Raw genomic sequence first — 14,674 nt, forward strand, 5'->3', positions numbered from 1 at the left:
AGAAGCCTCCATATTGTTTTCCAAAGTGGTTGTACTAGCTTATATTCCCACTAGCAGTGTTTGAGGGTTCCTTTTTCCCCTGCATCCTCACCAACATTTGTTGGTGGTGGTGCTCTTGATGCTAGCCATTTGAATAGGGGTGAGGTGAAATGTCAGTGTGGTTTTGATTTGCATTTCCTTTATGGCCAGGGAAGGTGGCCATAAAAAAAAAAAGGGAATTTTTTCAAACATTTGGACCTCTTCCTTTGAAAAAGTTCTGTTTAGTTCAGTTGCCCACTTCTTCAGTGGCACATTGATTTTTGGGGAGTTTAGTTTTTTGAGCTCCCTGTATATTCTAGTTATCAATCTTTTGGATGATGCATAGCTAGAAAACATTTTCTCCCACTCTGTGGATGGTCTCTTCAGTTTAGAATGTTGTGCAGAAGCTTGTTAACTTCATGTAGTCCCATTTGTCCATCCTTTCTGTCAGTTGCTGGGCTGCTGGAGTTCTGCTGAAGAAGTCCTCGCCTATACCTATTGTTTCCCAAGTATTCCCTGCTCTTTCGTGTACTAACTGCAAGGTTTGGGTCTGATATTAAGGTCCTTAATCCACTTTGAGTTGATACTCATACAGGGTGACAGGCATGGATCTAGTTTCAGTTTTCTGCAGGCACATAGCCACTTTTCCCAGCAACATTTGTTGAAGAGACTGTCCTGGACATTTTTGGGGAGGAGACTTTTTATTGCTGCTTCTATTTCATTACATGTTATAGATCTGTTTAACTGGTTAATATCCTCTTGGATCAGTTTTGGATGATCATTAAGTATTTAGAAAATTGTCCATTTCTTCAAGATTTTCCAATATATTGGAATATAGGTTCTCATAGTAGTCTCTGATGATTCCCTGGATTTCCTTGGTGTTTGTTGTTATTGGCCCTTTTTCATTTCTGATTTTACTAATTTGGGTATTTTCCCTCTTCATTTTAGTCAGATTCACCAGGATCTTGTTTATTTTTTCAAAGAAACAGCTTTTTGTATTGTTGATTCTTTGTATGGTATTTTTGGTCTCTTATTTCATTAATTTTGGCCCTTATTTTAATTATTTCCCTCCTTCTGCTTGTTTTGGGTTTTGCTTGTTCTTTTTCTAGGAGCTTGAGATGTAGCATTAGGTCGTTTGAGATCTTTCTGTCCTTTTAATATATATACACTCATGGCTATAAACTTTGCTCTTTGGACTCCCTTTGCTGTGTCCCATGGGTTCTTGTAGGTTGTGTTTTCATTTTCATTAGCTTCCAGGAAACTTTTTGATTTCCTCTCTTATTTCTACTATGACCCACCTGATTGTTGAGCAATGTGTTAATCAGCCTCCAATTATTTGTATATTTTCTGCTGATATTTTTGTTGATGAGTTCTAGTTTTAATGCATTGATCAGATAGAACACAGGGGGTTATTTCTATTTTCTTATATTTGTTGAGGCTTGCTCTGTGCCCTAGGATATGTTCTATTCTGGAGAAAGTTTCATGGGCTCCTGAGAAGAGTGCATATTATGTTATTGTTAGATGAAATATTCCATAGATGTCAGTTGGGTCCATTAGCTTTATGGAATCATTTAGTTCTAGGATTTCTTTGTTGATTTTTTGTTTGGGTGACCTATCTCTTGGTGACAGAGGAGTATTAAAGTCTCCCACTACCACTGTGTTGGAGTCTATATGTGTTTTTAAGTACTTTTGTGTATGTTTGATGATACTGAGTGCACTGATGTTGGGTACATATAGGTTGATAATTGCTATTTCCTTTTGATTTAGTGCATCTTTTATTAGTATGAAGTGTCCTTCTTTATCTCATTTGACCAATGTAAGTTTGAAGTCTACTTTGTCTGATATAAGTATTGCAACTACTGCCTTTTTTCAGGGGCCACTGGCTTGGTAAATGTTCTTCCAGCCTTTCACCCTAAGCCAGTGTTTTTTTCTGTCAATAAGATGAGTCTCTTGCAGACAACAGATTGTTGGATCTTCCTTTTCAATCCAGTTTGCCAAATGGTGTCTTTTGATGGGGGAATTGAGTGTGTTGACATTCAGTGTTAATATTGATAGTTATGTGGTGATTCCTGCCATTTAGTTGTCCTTGTTGTTTAAGGATTTGATTGTGTGCAGCCGAATCAGTGCTACTCTGTGATTACTTGTCATTTCTTCTCATGTGATTTCATACTTCCCATGTTCTCGAGGTTTTGTTTGTTTTCATTTTCTGTGTGCAGAATTCCTTGTAGAATCTTCTGTAATGGTGGCTTGTGGTCATATACTATTTTAGTTTCTGTTTATTGTAGAAGATTTTTATTGCTCTGTCAATTTGAATGATAGTTTTACTTTTTGTTTCTGTTGAGAAATCTGCTGTTATTTTGATGAACTTGCCTTTACATATTTTTTCTCTCTTACAGTCTTCAATATTCTTTATCTGTTCTCTGTGCTTGTTTTAATGATAATATGCTGTGGGGAGGTTCTAATTTTGCTAAGTTTGTTTGGTGTCCTGGAGGCTTCCAGCAACCAAGTGGGCAAAACTTTCTCAAGATTTGGAAAATTTTCTGTTATTGTTTTATTGAACATGTTATGTATCCCCTTGACTTGCGTCTCTTCTCCTTCAATGCTCATGATTCTCAGGTTTTGTCCTTTGATGGGGTCCTTGAGTTCTTTCATATTCCTTTCATAGCTCTTGAGTGTATTGACTAAGATTTCTTCTCTTTTTTTCTTTAATTTCTCTTTTCTCTTTGAGCTCTGAGAATTTATCTTCCACTTGAAATCTGCTGGAGTGGCCTTTCAATGTGTTTGTTGTTTGACTAAAAGAACTTTTTATTTCTGGGATTTCTATTTGATTCTTTTTTCTGTGATTTTCCATGTTTGTTCAACTCCTCTTTCATATCTTGTGTTGTCTTCTTTATTTCATATATCTCTTTTTGTATGGTCTCCTTATTTCACTTTGGTGTTTGTTGAAGTCCTCTCTGAATTCATATAGTTGTTTCTGTGTCTTCTCAAGTTTTTTATTTATGGTGTGTTGAAATTTCTAGAGTGCATCTTGTAGTTTCTGGTTAACTGTGTCTTGTAGCTTCTCCATGAGTTTCTCAGTGATTTCTTTATGACTTTCTCTTTGAGGGATTTTTTTTTTTTTTTTTTTGTGAGCATCAGTGGATTCCTTAGTGACATTTATCACGTTTTGTTGTGGTCAGAATCTGGAAATCCATTTTCTTTATTTCGCACTGAATCCTTTACTGAGCTACTTTTTTGAGGAGTACAGTATCCTTTCCTTATTTTCCTCCCATTGCTTCTACTGGTCTTGTGCAACTGTGTTCTGGACTTGCTAGTTGGTGGTTTTGATTGCCTGTTTTCTTTCCTTTGATTTAATTTTTGTGTTGTGACTGACTTGGTTGTTATCTAGGTTGATGTGTTATTTCTATTCCTGGCCTGGAGATGTAAATTAACAACAAATTCACAGGTTCAATTCTGAACCAGTTGTTTACATCTTATATAGAAAGCCCCTTGGTGATAAAATCTATAATCAGTGGGAGTTGGGGGGGTTGTTTGCTTGGTTAGAGATAAAACTTGGGTAACTGGAAAAGGTGGCACTAACAGGGGGTAGATGGGGGGTAGGTGGGAGAAGAGGTATGGGGGCTGCTGGGTTTTATGACTATTGTGTGTATTTTTGATGTTGTAGTGAAGGGTGCTTTAGACAGTGATTGCAAGGGATTGGGGGTATGTACAGTTGGTACAGTAGGCTAGTCAGCAGGTGGTGAGTGTGTAAGAGGAAGAGATAGTATGATGATAAGTTGGGGAGGGATAGGAGGGGTTGGATGAAGACAGGGGTGAGAGTGGATGAGGAGGGGCACAAAGAATAGTTGGGAGAACAATGGATTATAGTACAAGAAAAGGAGGGAAAGTGAAGTGGATAAGAATATGGATAAGAAAATAGTGATGGAAAAGTTAAAATACAAAAAAAAAAAAAAAAACCCAAATCAAACAAAACAACAACAACAAAAAAAACAAGTACAACAACAATAAAAAGCTCAGTCTACTCTGTAAAAGTTCTGGACTTATTACTTTGGTATTCAATCCTCGTATTGGCACTTGGTATTCTGGGCTTCATGGGGAAGGTTGCTGCCTCAGCAACCTTCTGTCTGTTGTCAGACAGTGTGGGGGGGGAATGGCTAAAGGGTCCCCCCCCTCCACTTTCTATGGCCTTATGGGCCATCCATTATAAGTGGGAGCTCTGAAGTGGTCTCACCAGGTGACTGGCTTTTGAGCACTATTTGGTTCTTTCTGTCCACTGGGCAAGTTGCAATTAGAACCTGAGGTAAATCACTTCCTGTTTGTGCAAGGTGGTCAGATCTGTTGTTTTTGCCAGGAAGCAGCTGTGTTGCCCTACTGTTACAAATCTGTCTGATCAACTCCTCCCTCAGCATGGTAGGGCAGTTGAGTTTTGAGTGCCACATTCAGTCCCTTGAGACTGGCTCAGGAATCCACTGAGGCCCCACTCTGGGAAGTTGGCTTGTCACCCCACACCTGCTCTCAGCCTTTGTTACTTGTCCTGCCTTAGTTCACTCGAAGTTCAGGTCCTTGCCCCACCCCCATTCTCTGAAGCAGGTTCAGTGTTCCATCCCATCACCACTGTCTGAGTTAGATTACAATTCATTGTTTATTGTTTTCAGTTTTGTTCAGGAAGGGGTGGTTCATTTTGTCTGGGGCTATACTTGATCATGTTCCCAGGGGATGGGTAGGGGAGTCATGTGTGGTTCATGTCACTCACTTATTGGGTCTGCAGGTTTACACAAGCAGCTTTGAAACCAACTGGCAAGGAGACATGGTGTGCTGCTTTTCTCAAGGCAGACACTTACTGGGACTAGTTCAGCATGGTGGGACATGGGTAGGCTTTCCATGGGTTAGGGGACCGGGATGTTGCAGAGTTTGAAGGTGATTGATGCTCTGTCTTCTGCTTATTGAAGAAAAGAAAGAAAGAAAGAAAGAGAAAGAAAAAGAAAGAAAGAAAGAAAAGAAAGAAAGAAAGAAAGGAAGGAAGGAGAAATAGCCAAGGGGCTTTTGATTTGCCCTAGGGCAAACATGCCCTATTGGCTGTGCTGCACTGGGACTTTTCCAGCTGTTAGGTGCAATTAAAAGCTGTTTTAATGGTTAGTCCTAATGTGTTGGCAGTTACTATTTTGGCTAGAAACAATCAGAATTATCTAAGTGTAGCTCCTAGGTCTTGAGGTGGTTTCTGAAGTCACAGAGCTCAGGAATTCTGATTCTCTAACCTAACTGCCATCTTGGATTGAGTCCTTATGTCATTGGAATTTTAATGGGGATCACATTGAGCAAGTAGATTGCTTTTGGTAATATAGCCATTTTCATAATATTGATTCTACCAATCTGTGAGCATGAGGAGATCTTTCTATTTTCTGTAGTTTTCTTCCATTTCTTTCTTCAATGCTTTATAGTTCTGTCACATCCTTTGTTAAGTTTATTTCTAGGTATTTTATTTTTTTCAAGGCTATTGTAAATGGAATTATTTTCCTATATTCTTTCTTAGTCTGTTCATAGCTGGTGTATAGAAAGGCTACTGATTTTCATAAATTGATTTTGTATCCTGCTACTTTGCTATAGCTGTTCATGATTATCTGGGAGTTTTCTAGTGGAGTTTTTCAAATCTTTTAAGTATTAGATAATTTCATGTGCAAATAGAGGTAGGTTGACTTCTTCCTTTCCAATTTATATTCCTTTTATTTCTTCTTCCTGCCTTATTGATCTAGCTAGGAATTCCAAGACTATGTTGAACAGAAGTGGAGAGAGTGAACACCTTTGTCCCATTCTTGACTTTAAAGGAAATGTTTCAGTTTTTCCTCATTTAGTATGATGTTGGCTATCAGCTTGTCATATGTGGCCTTTATTTTATTGAGGTACATTACTTCTATTCCCAGCTTCATCAGAACTTTTATCATGAAAGGATATTGAATTTTGTCAAAGGCTTTTGTCAGCACCTATTGAGAGGATCAAGTGGTTTTTGTTTTTGCTTCTGTTAATATGCTGCATTACATTCAATAATTTGATGTGTGTTTCCCCTGGGATGAAATTCACTAGGTCATGTTGTATGATCTTTTTGATATGATGTTGAATTCAGTTTGTCGATATTTTATAGAGGATTTTTGCATGTATGTTCATTAAAGAGTTTGACCTGTAATTCTCTTTTTTTGTTTTGTCCTTGTCTCATTTTGGGATGAGTGTAATACTGGCCTCACAAAATGAGTTTGACAGAGTTCCTTCTCTTTTTGTTTCATGGAAAAGTTTGAAGTGTGTTGGTATTATTTCTTCTTTAAAGGTCTGCTAGAATTCAGCAGTGAATCCATCAGTTCCTGGACTTTTCTTTTCTGGAAGACTATTACTGCTTCAATTTCATTGCTTGTTATAGGTCTGTTTAGGTGATTAATAACCTCTTGGTTCAGTTTTGGATGGTCATATGTGTCTAGAAAGTTTTAGATTTCTCCTAGATTTTCCAATTTATTTGAATACAGATTTTTCAAAATAGCCCCTAATATTTTCCTGGATTTACTTGGTGTTTGTTGTTATCCGAACTTTTTCAAATCTAATTTTATTAATTTGAGTTTTTTTCCTCCTCATTTTAGTCAGAGTTGCCAGATTTGTCAATCTTATTTCTCTTTTTAAAGGACCAGGCTTTTGTTTCATTGATTTCAGCCCTTATATGTTTTATTATTTCTCCCCTTCTGCTAGTTTTGGGTTTAAATTGTTCTTGTTTTTCTAGGAGTTTGAGATGCAGCATTAAGTCATTTATTTGAGATCTTTCTGTGTATTTAATATATGCACATGAACATGTATTAATGAACCAAATATTGGGGCATGCTATCTACTTATCCTTCTTAGAGTGTTACTCTCTTAGCAAATCAGGTTCCTCTTAAGTGCTTCAGAAGGAGCATTTATTTATTGTATTTTATTTTACTATTTTTATGTTTACTTACATGTATATACATTGTTTGTGCCACCTCCCCCCTCCCCTTCCCTCCTGTTTCCTAGCAGAACCTGTTCTGCCCTTTTGTTCTCCAGTTTTGTTGAAGAGAAATCATAGGAGATAATAAGAAAGACATGCCATTTTTGCTAACTTGAGATAATGATAGCTATATAGAGAGATTCCTAGCATTGCTTCCGTGTACTTGTGTATTGTCAGATCTCTTCACTACTTCCTGGTCCCCTTCCCATAGTGGCCTCTGCCAGTTTAAGATTACTATATTCATTCTTCTACAATGAGCACATCAACCACATTCAAGTTTTAGGTTTCCTTTCCTTTTCCTATTTCTCCTGTGCAGGTTCTCCCCTTAGTGTGTGACCCATGTCTTACTGCATTTATGGCTATTCCATATAAGAATGTAAAAGTGCATAATATAAATATTAAAAAAAGTAGTGAATCTTGGTTGGTATTATAGTATAATCATTAAAAATCTAGCCTTGATTATTTTATTTAACCTCAGAGTCTTCATTCCCTTGCCTTTGAAATGGTGAAAATGTCTCTTCTACTAGCTTACAATATATTCTTGTGGATAACATAAGTATTTTGAAAATTTTTTTATTAAAGCTGCTAAATTCTACATAAAGATAAATTCCAATATGACCATTTTACAATATGAGTTTTCTTGGGTGTCATATTTCTTTTGAAATTTTTATCTGTAGATGGTAGACCTTCTGACATCACTGATAGGAATGGGAGCCATGAGAAAACAAATGTTTCAAAATACTGTTAATTATTCCCACTTTATGTTTGCAAATTTTTTTGTATAAAAATTCAAGTGAAAATGGTCAAATTCCACCATTTCCTGATTACTGTCGCATCTGCAGTCCCAAGTCAGTTTGCAATGGACTTTGTAGGTTGTCTAAGTGGAGACTTGATACTTTCTTGAGAACTGGGATAATTTAATGTTTGGTTTTGAACTTGAAAGAACTTAAGTTTTTCTCTTTTTTTATGAAATATATTGCTCAATTATTTCAAGGAAAATTGACAGGCATGTCCTAGTGATCAAGGTTACGTTGCCTAATGAACAGTGACATGACTAGTATCCTAGTTCCCACACAGAGACAACAGACTCAAGGCGAATAGCCAGTTTCCCTTTTTGCGGTTTTCTAAGGGCCCAAACTGCTTGGATTACTTTCACTGAAGATTTTAACTCAGTTCTTGTATTGTCTTAGAAACTGTCATTTCCCTCAAATTTTATACTTGTTTGTTTGTTTCTAAGACAGGCTCTCACTATGCAGCACAGGCTGGCCTCAAACTTGTGATCTTTCTGCTTCAGCCTCCTGTTTGCTGGAATTACATGTGGAAACCATTGTGTCAGGCTCCAAATTTTATGTTTTCATTCACTTGAGAGAAACCAATGTATTTGAATAAAAATCCTTATGACTTTTTGATGAGTTGTTGAAAGTTTCAGATACATTCTTTCTGATAAAGAGTGCCAATGATATATTACTCTGTTGCCAGAACTAAATTTCATTATAGGAATAATGAGGGGCAGCTGAACACTTTACATTTAGGTGTCAATGGTAGAAGTGTAATGCAGATTTCAGTAAGAAGCTATATAAATAAACTTCTGTATATTGAAGAGTAATCAGAGTACAGTTTAGCTATTACATATTATAAATTTATGAATGTATTTGCATATAAATGATATTCATTGGGACTCTGAAATTATTCTATATAATTTTTCTAATTAACTTGTATTAAATTTCAATTGTTTCTAATGTTTCAGCATTCCTGAGGGGTACATATGGGTGTGTGTATGTGCATGTAGGTGCCATTTGAAAGAATTATTATTTAGCCTCTGCCTTCAAATACAAGAATGCAAAATAATTTACACTATAGCTATATTCTTTTCATAAATGCATAAATATGTTACATTCAAAGGGCAATATTATTATATATCTAAGGGAGTGAGGAGTGGCCACAAGGAGAAGTTATTGTGCAGTGTCATCAGTCACACATTTTCTCAGGTGTCTGAACATCCATCAGTCCCATCTGCTATTGGCACACAGAGCCCATAAACACCATTGTGCATCTCTGGTAGTCACTTTTGCTTTAAGATTATCAGTTTTTTTGTTACGTATACTCTCCTTATTTATTACTTATTATCTTTGTGTGACTGATAAGGGATGCTGCCTTTTTTCATCTGTAAGACAACTACAAATAAATGATTTAATTCACATTAATGAATATCTTACATGAATTCATTATATAAGCAACTTTAAAAGAAGGTGACTTGTACATTTAATTGAATCTGATAAGGAGATTTCAAAATTTTCCTTATTTACCTGTTATTAATTCCCTGCTTATAAAGGACATACAATCAAAGAGAGGACAAAACAAGGGTTAAATAATAAAAAACAATATTATGTCCCCTTTTTAAGTTGCATAAGTATGTTCTAGAGAAAGCTTAGCTATAGGACACAGGAAAATATTATAATAGTTACCTCTGAATCAGACAATGTTGACAATTTCACTTTTCTTCTCTATAATTTCTGCATTAAAAATGTTTAACAATGAGGACCCAAGCCTTTTATGGTCAAAATAATATTTGAAAAAAACAAATTTTTACAGTGCAAGGGTGAGAGTCAACATCTGATTCTAGACCTGCACACTCCTGACCTTTTCATTAACTGATCTAATAGATTTCTGATCTGGGGTTATAGAGATATAAATAAATTTGTCTTCTTCTGATCATTTTTATTTTAAAAGTTCTTGACTAATGCAGAAACCTTGCCATCAGCTTCTACATCAGCTTGCTAGGGCTGCTGGCACAAAGGGCCACAAACAGGACAGCTCAAACAAGAGGAATTTGTTATCTCACAGTCTGGAACTAGACGTAAACTCAAGGTGTCAGTGGGATTGGCTCCTGGTTCGGCTTGATGACTGTTAGGAAGAATCTACTGCCTATCTCTTGTCAAGCTCCTGGTGGAGTGCTGACAATCTTGGGCACTTCTTGGTTTGCAGAAACCTTGCATTGATCTCTACCTTCATGTTCACATGGAATTTTTACTTTGTGAAGTCTTTGTCCAAATTTCTTACCCATAGGCTGGGCATGGTAGCTCAGGATATTGAGAACTAGAATTCAAGGCCAGCCCAGGCAAAAAGTTAGCCAGAGCCTATCTCAATAAGCAAGTTGGACATGGTGGCTAGATGGGAGGCATGCTCCAACAAAAGGCATCTGAAAAATAGCTAAAACTAAAAGGGCTGGAGTTGTGGCTCAAGTGGTACAGTGCCAAACTAGCAAAAGAAAGGCCCTGAGTTCAAACATCAGTCCCACAAAAAAAAAAAGCAAAAAATAGAACACCACTCCTAATCATTTAGGATCCACACTAATAACTTCATTTTAAGTCAATTACTTCCGTAAGGACTCTATCTTTAACGAAGGTCATTGTCTCAGACACTGGTGGTGGCGGGAGACGGGGATGGACTTCAAATGTGAATTTGGGAGGACCGGACATAATTCAACATATAAGATCATTCGATCTGAAATCCAACTAAACTCAATCCTTTGAAACTTCTAGCCTTCAAAGAAGTGGAGTCCAGAGCTCTGGACTGTTATTTCGGTAACAGACATGGGAGATAATTCCCTTCTATTGTGGGATATTTGAGAGGGTCTGGCTCTGTTAACCTGAGTGTTCCCTCCTTGATTTTTGTTTCTGTCCTCTTTCTTGGTATTGTCATGTTGGCTTCTCTTGGCCCTCTGTCCCTTGCCACTGAGATTTGGAGCCTGTGGCATCTTCAGTTATGTATGTGGGAATGTTGCCTGCTTGAGCTTTGGCCTACTGCCTCCTCAGTGAACGGTGAACCTCCACCAGTTTTCCTCTTGTGCCCAGGATCCTGGCAGGTGCCGCTGTATCCCAGGAGCATGGACTTTCTAAGGAACTGATCTTTGCTGCCAAGAAGTGCTACTGCTTCCCACTCTAATTCCCCACGCCTGCACAATCGCTCTTGATAATTAGAACTAACTTGACTCCCTCTCTCTCCTCCGCTTTGATCAGGGAGGACTTTGTCTTTCCTTTGTGTATCATCCTCACTCTTTCTCTCCACACAAATGAGTCTCCCATTTTGTTGACCAAGTTTGAGATTTCATTGTTTATCACAAAAGCAATTTTTCAGGTACCTTAATTATCATTCAGATCCTGGTGACAGGAACCAGCAATACTTGCTCTGAGAAACACACATCTTTTATAGCTCTGTTTTGAATTTTTCATCTTCCTAAAGCTGATACAAACTAACTCTGGGTACGGATAGTCAATTTAACCTTTAAATAAGAGTATTAGCTTACATGGAGTGCCAAGTATATGCCAGAGACTTTACAAACATTTTAGAAAGGTCATAATTTTAATCTACACAAATCCCCATGAAGAATGCATTATTGATTATATGTTTTGGATGGAGAAATTTGTAACATTGAAGTTTTAGTATAAACTCATCATAGTTCTATATATTTTATACATATTAACTTATTTAAACTTTACCCCAAAAACTTCTAAAATAGGTATTATCTACTTGTTATTCCAAGTTTTTGCAGGAAAAGCATAACTCAAATTAAGATAATGCAGGATTATGACCCCAAATAATGCTGAGGCACCCAAATCAGCCATACAGGGAAGATTTTCATCCTGAGTGCCTTAGGGCCTAAGGAAGGAAGAAGTATGATGGAGCCAGGAAGGAGTTGGAGCCTCTGTGTCAGATCAAGCCCTGTCAGGGCCAATTTGTGGGTGCTGTAGTCCAGAATGGATGAAGATGCCACCAAAGACAGACGGGGGAAGGAAAGATAAATGGTCTCGAAGGCAGATTTTTTTGTGGTCATCATTTCTACTTGTATTTCATCGATCAGAACTTAGCCTTGATCCCAGGTCTAGTTGCAAAGGACTCTGGTAATTTAATTCCAATGTTAATTCTATATAAAATTTGAGGAGAGAGGATACTGGAGGACGTAGAGGAGTTTCTGACATGCTGCCCATCCACAGACACTGATTATAGGATGTAGAACAATTTGGCACTGGTTAGTTTCATCCATTTGGGAATCTATGAACTCATTTTAAAAATTTTATTCTTCTTTAAAACAAATCAGCTTTAAATCACTTCATAATGATGCTTGATAAAAACTGTTTGCTAATGTAATGTGCTTTGAGAAAAAAATAGAGAAACATAGTGAAATTTAATCTTAGCTGGGCATAATGGCACATGTCTGTAATCCCAGCACTAGAGGCTAAGGCAGGAAGATTGCAAGCTTGAGGTCAGCTTGGGCTATAACATGAGACGATGTATCAAAAAATATTTTTTTAATTAAAAAAAGAAAGGACAGAAGAAGTGCAATCCCGTGTACCAAACTATGCTAAGGATAATTTTTCTAAGTTTCTAAACTAAGCTAAGGATGCTTTTCTTTAAGGATTAATGGTGAGCACCTTCTATAAAAATAACTTTAGGACTCCTATTGGTCATGTTACAGGAGTAATTTTAGTTTGATGAGGTTTAGTACAGTGGCAATCAACCTGCTTGATAAATATCGCAAAACTGACATAGGCTCGTGTGCTAATTAATTAACGTTTCAGAATTCAGAATGTCTGGGTTCAGTTGCCAAGACTATTGAAAGGGTAATAGTTGGGTCCTCAAGCCCCATGTTGGGATGCTAAATGAGAGTCTGAAACCGTGTCTTAATAAAATTTCAAGGTGACTCTTATGTATGTTAAAAACTGAGAACCAGTGGCCTAGTTCAAGTTACCTGACTTCACAGAACCTCTGCTCTATCTTCTGTCAGAAAGAAATAACTGTAATTACCTTTTAGAGGCATCAGAGTGCCAAGCAGCATAACTTGAGCGATGCCTTTAACATAATGCTTGGCAAAGAGTAAAGGCACAAACAAATCTTAGCAGCTCACTTTCATTACAATTAGTAGTCTTTGGCTTAGCCTCACTAAATGCAGTAACAAAAAGGAAGTATCTATTTAGGACAGGAAAATGTACTATGAAAGGCCCAACAGCTACCTTGCCTGGACTCAATCCTCAGCTCAAACCAAGCTTAGGTACGTTCTTCTGTTACCTCATTTGTAAAGTGGGGAAAAAACCCAAAGTCTTTACCTCATGAAGTGTGGTTAGAGAAGAGTTAGAGTTGATCTTATCACATACTGAGTTGTGAATTTAAATTTCACCTGCTATCATTACTGTGCATTTCTATTCAGAGGAAAATGTTTATTAGGTTAATTTATTTCTTGACATTATTGCTTGACATTGTATGATTTTCTTTCTTCTAATACTAATTTCAATAATTCTATTTTGTTCTATCTTAAGATTTTACACAGGCCCTTTCATAAGCATTTCTTAAAAGCATGTACTTCTTGTACTTGTTTATTTTTCATTAGTTCCTAATCACCTCTCCCAGTTTGAATTAAAGCTGAAGAAAGAAAAAGAAAAGGTACTTTAAATAACTATTTAAACAAATGCATGTCTGTGATCATTTCCAGGTCTCAGAACAATCCTTAAACTTAAAAAACAAACAAACAACAAAAAAAGAAACTACCTAATTTCCTTTCACATATAAAGGGTACTTGACACATACAAGCTTCCTGGGCTGATGAAAATCATGGTTTATGCCTATATAAAACACTTTTCTGAAAGCCAATTTAGAATTTCATGTCATTTTTAAAGTTTCTCTCACTTCAACAAGAGCCACTCATGTTGTCTGGGATATTTGATAATTGGGATTCTCAAGGAATATATGACACATTGTGTTGTTGTATAAAAGAATTTCAGAGTTATTCATTCCTCTGATTATGAAGGGATTCTTCATAATCCCTTAAAATATATTTCAGTATTTCCTGACCATGCCTCAGGAGGCCCTACCAATCCCATATTTCTTAATTTGATCTTATTTTCTGTTCATCAATTTCATTACTCAACAACTGGAAGTACTTGGTTGTCTTTCAATAGACTCATGTCTATAAATCTTTATTTGTTTCAGTTTTTCTTTCAATCTCTGCTGATCTTAACCCCTAAATTCTTTATCACTTGTAGCCTGAATTACAGGTGACCTTTTCATTGATACTGGTTAGGTTTCTACTTAATAAAACTGGAATGGCCCTTGTCATTTAAAAAAGAATAATGAGCAGTTCTGAATGAAAAGTGAAGATACTTAATATTTTTATAAATTTAACTCGGTTTACTGGTATCTAAAATAAAGTATAACATATACATGTGTAAATTATATGTGTGTGTGTGTGTGTGTGTGTGTGTGTGTATACATATCCTTTTGAATTATTTTTTTGTTTGGATTGTAAATGTCCCCCAAAGACCCATTTATTAAAATCATAGTTCCCAAGATGGCCTTATTGAGAGGTGGTGAAACGACCTCAGGTCAGTGGGGCTATTACCTTGAAGGGGATGGTGGAACTCCAGTCCCTTTCTCTTTCTCTTTTGCTTCCTGGTCATGAGGCGAGTGGTTTTTCTCTGCCCTGTCCTTCCCAGTGGTTTTGCTCATTATATCTACCAGAGGGTTAAAAGAAATGGGCCTTCCAGATCATGGACCAAAACCTCTAAAACTAAGCCAAAATAATCTTTTTCTCTTTATAAGTAGATGATGTCAAGTGTTTTATTATAGCAATTAAAAGCTGACTAATGTATATTTTTTACATTT

Source organism: Castor canadensis, chromosome 2 (assembly GCF_047511655.1).
Source record: "Castor canadensis chromosome 2, mCasCan1.hap1v2, whole genome shotgun sequence".
NCBI classification, from domain to species: Eukaryota; Metazoa; Chordata; class Mammalia; order Rodentia; family Castoridae; genus Castor; species Castor canadensis.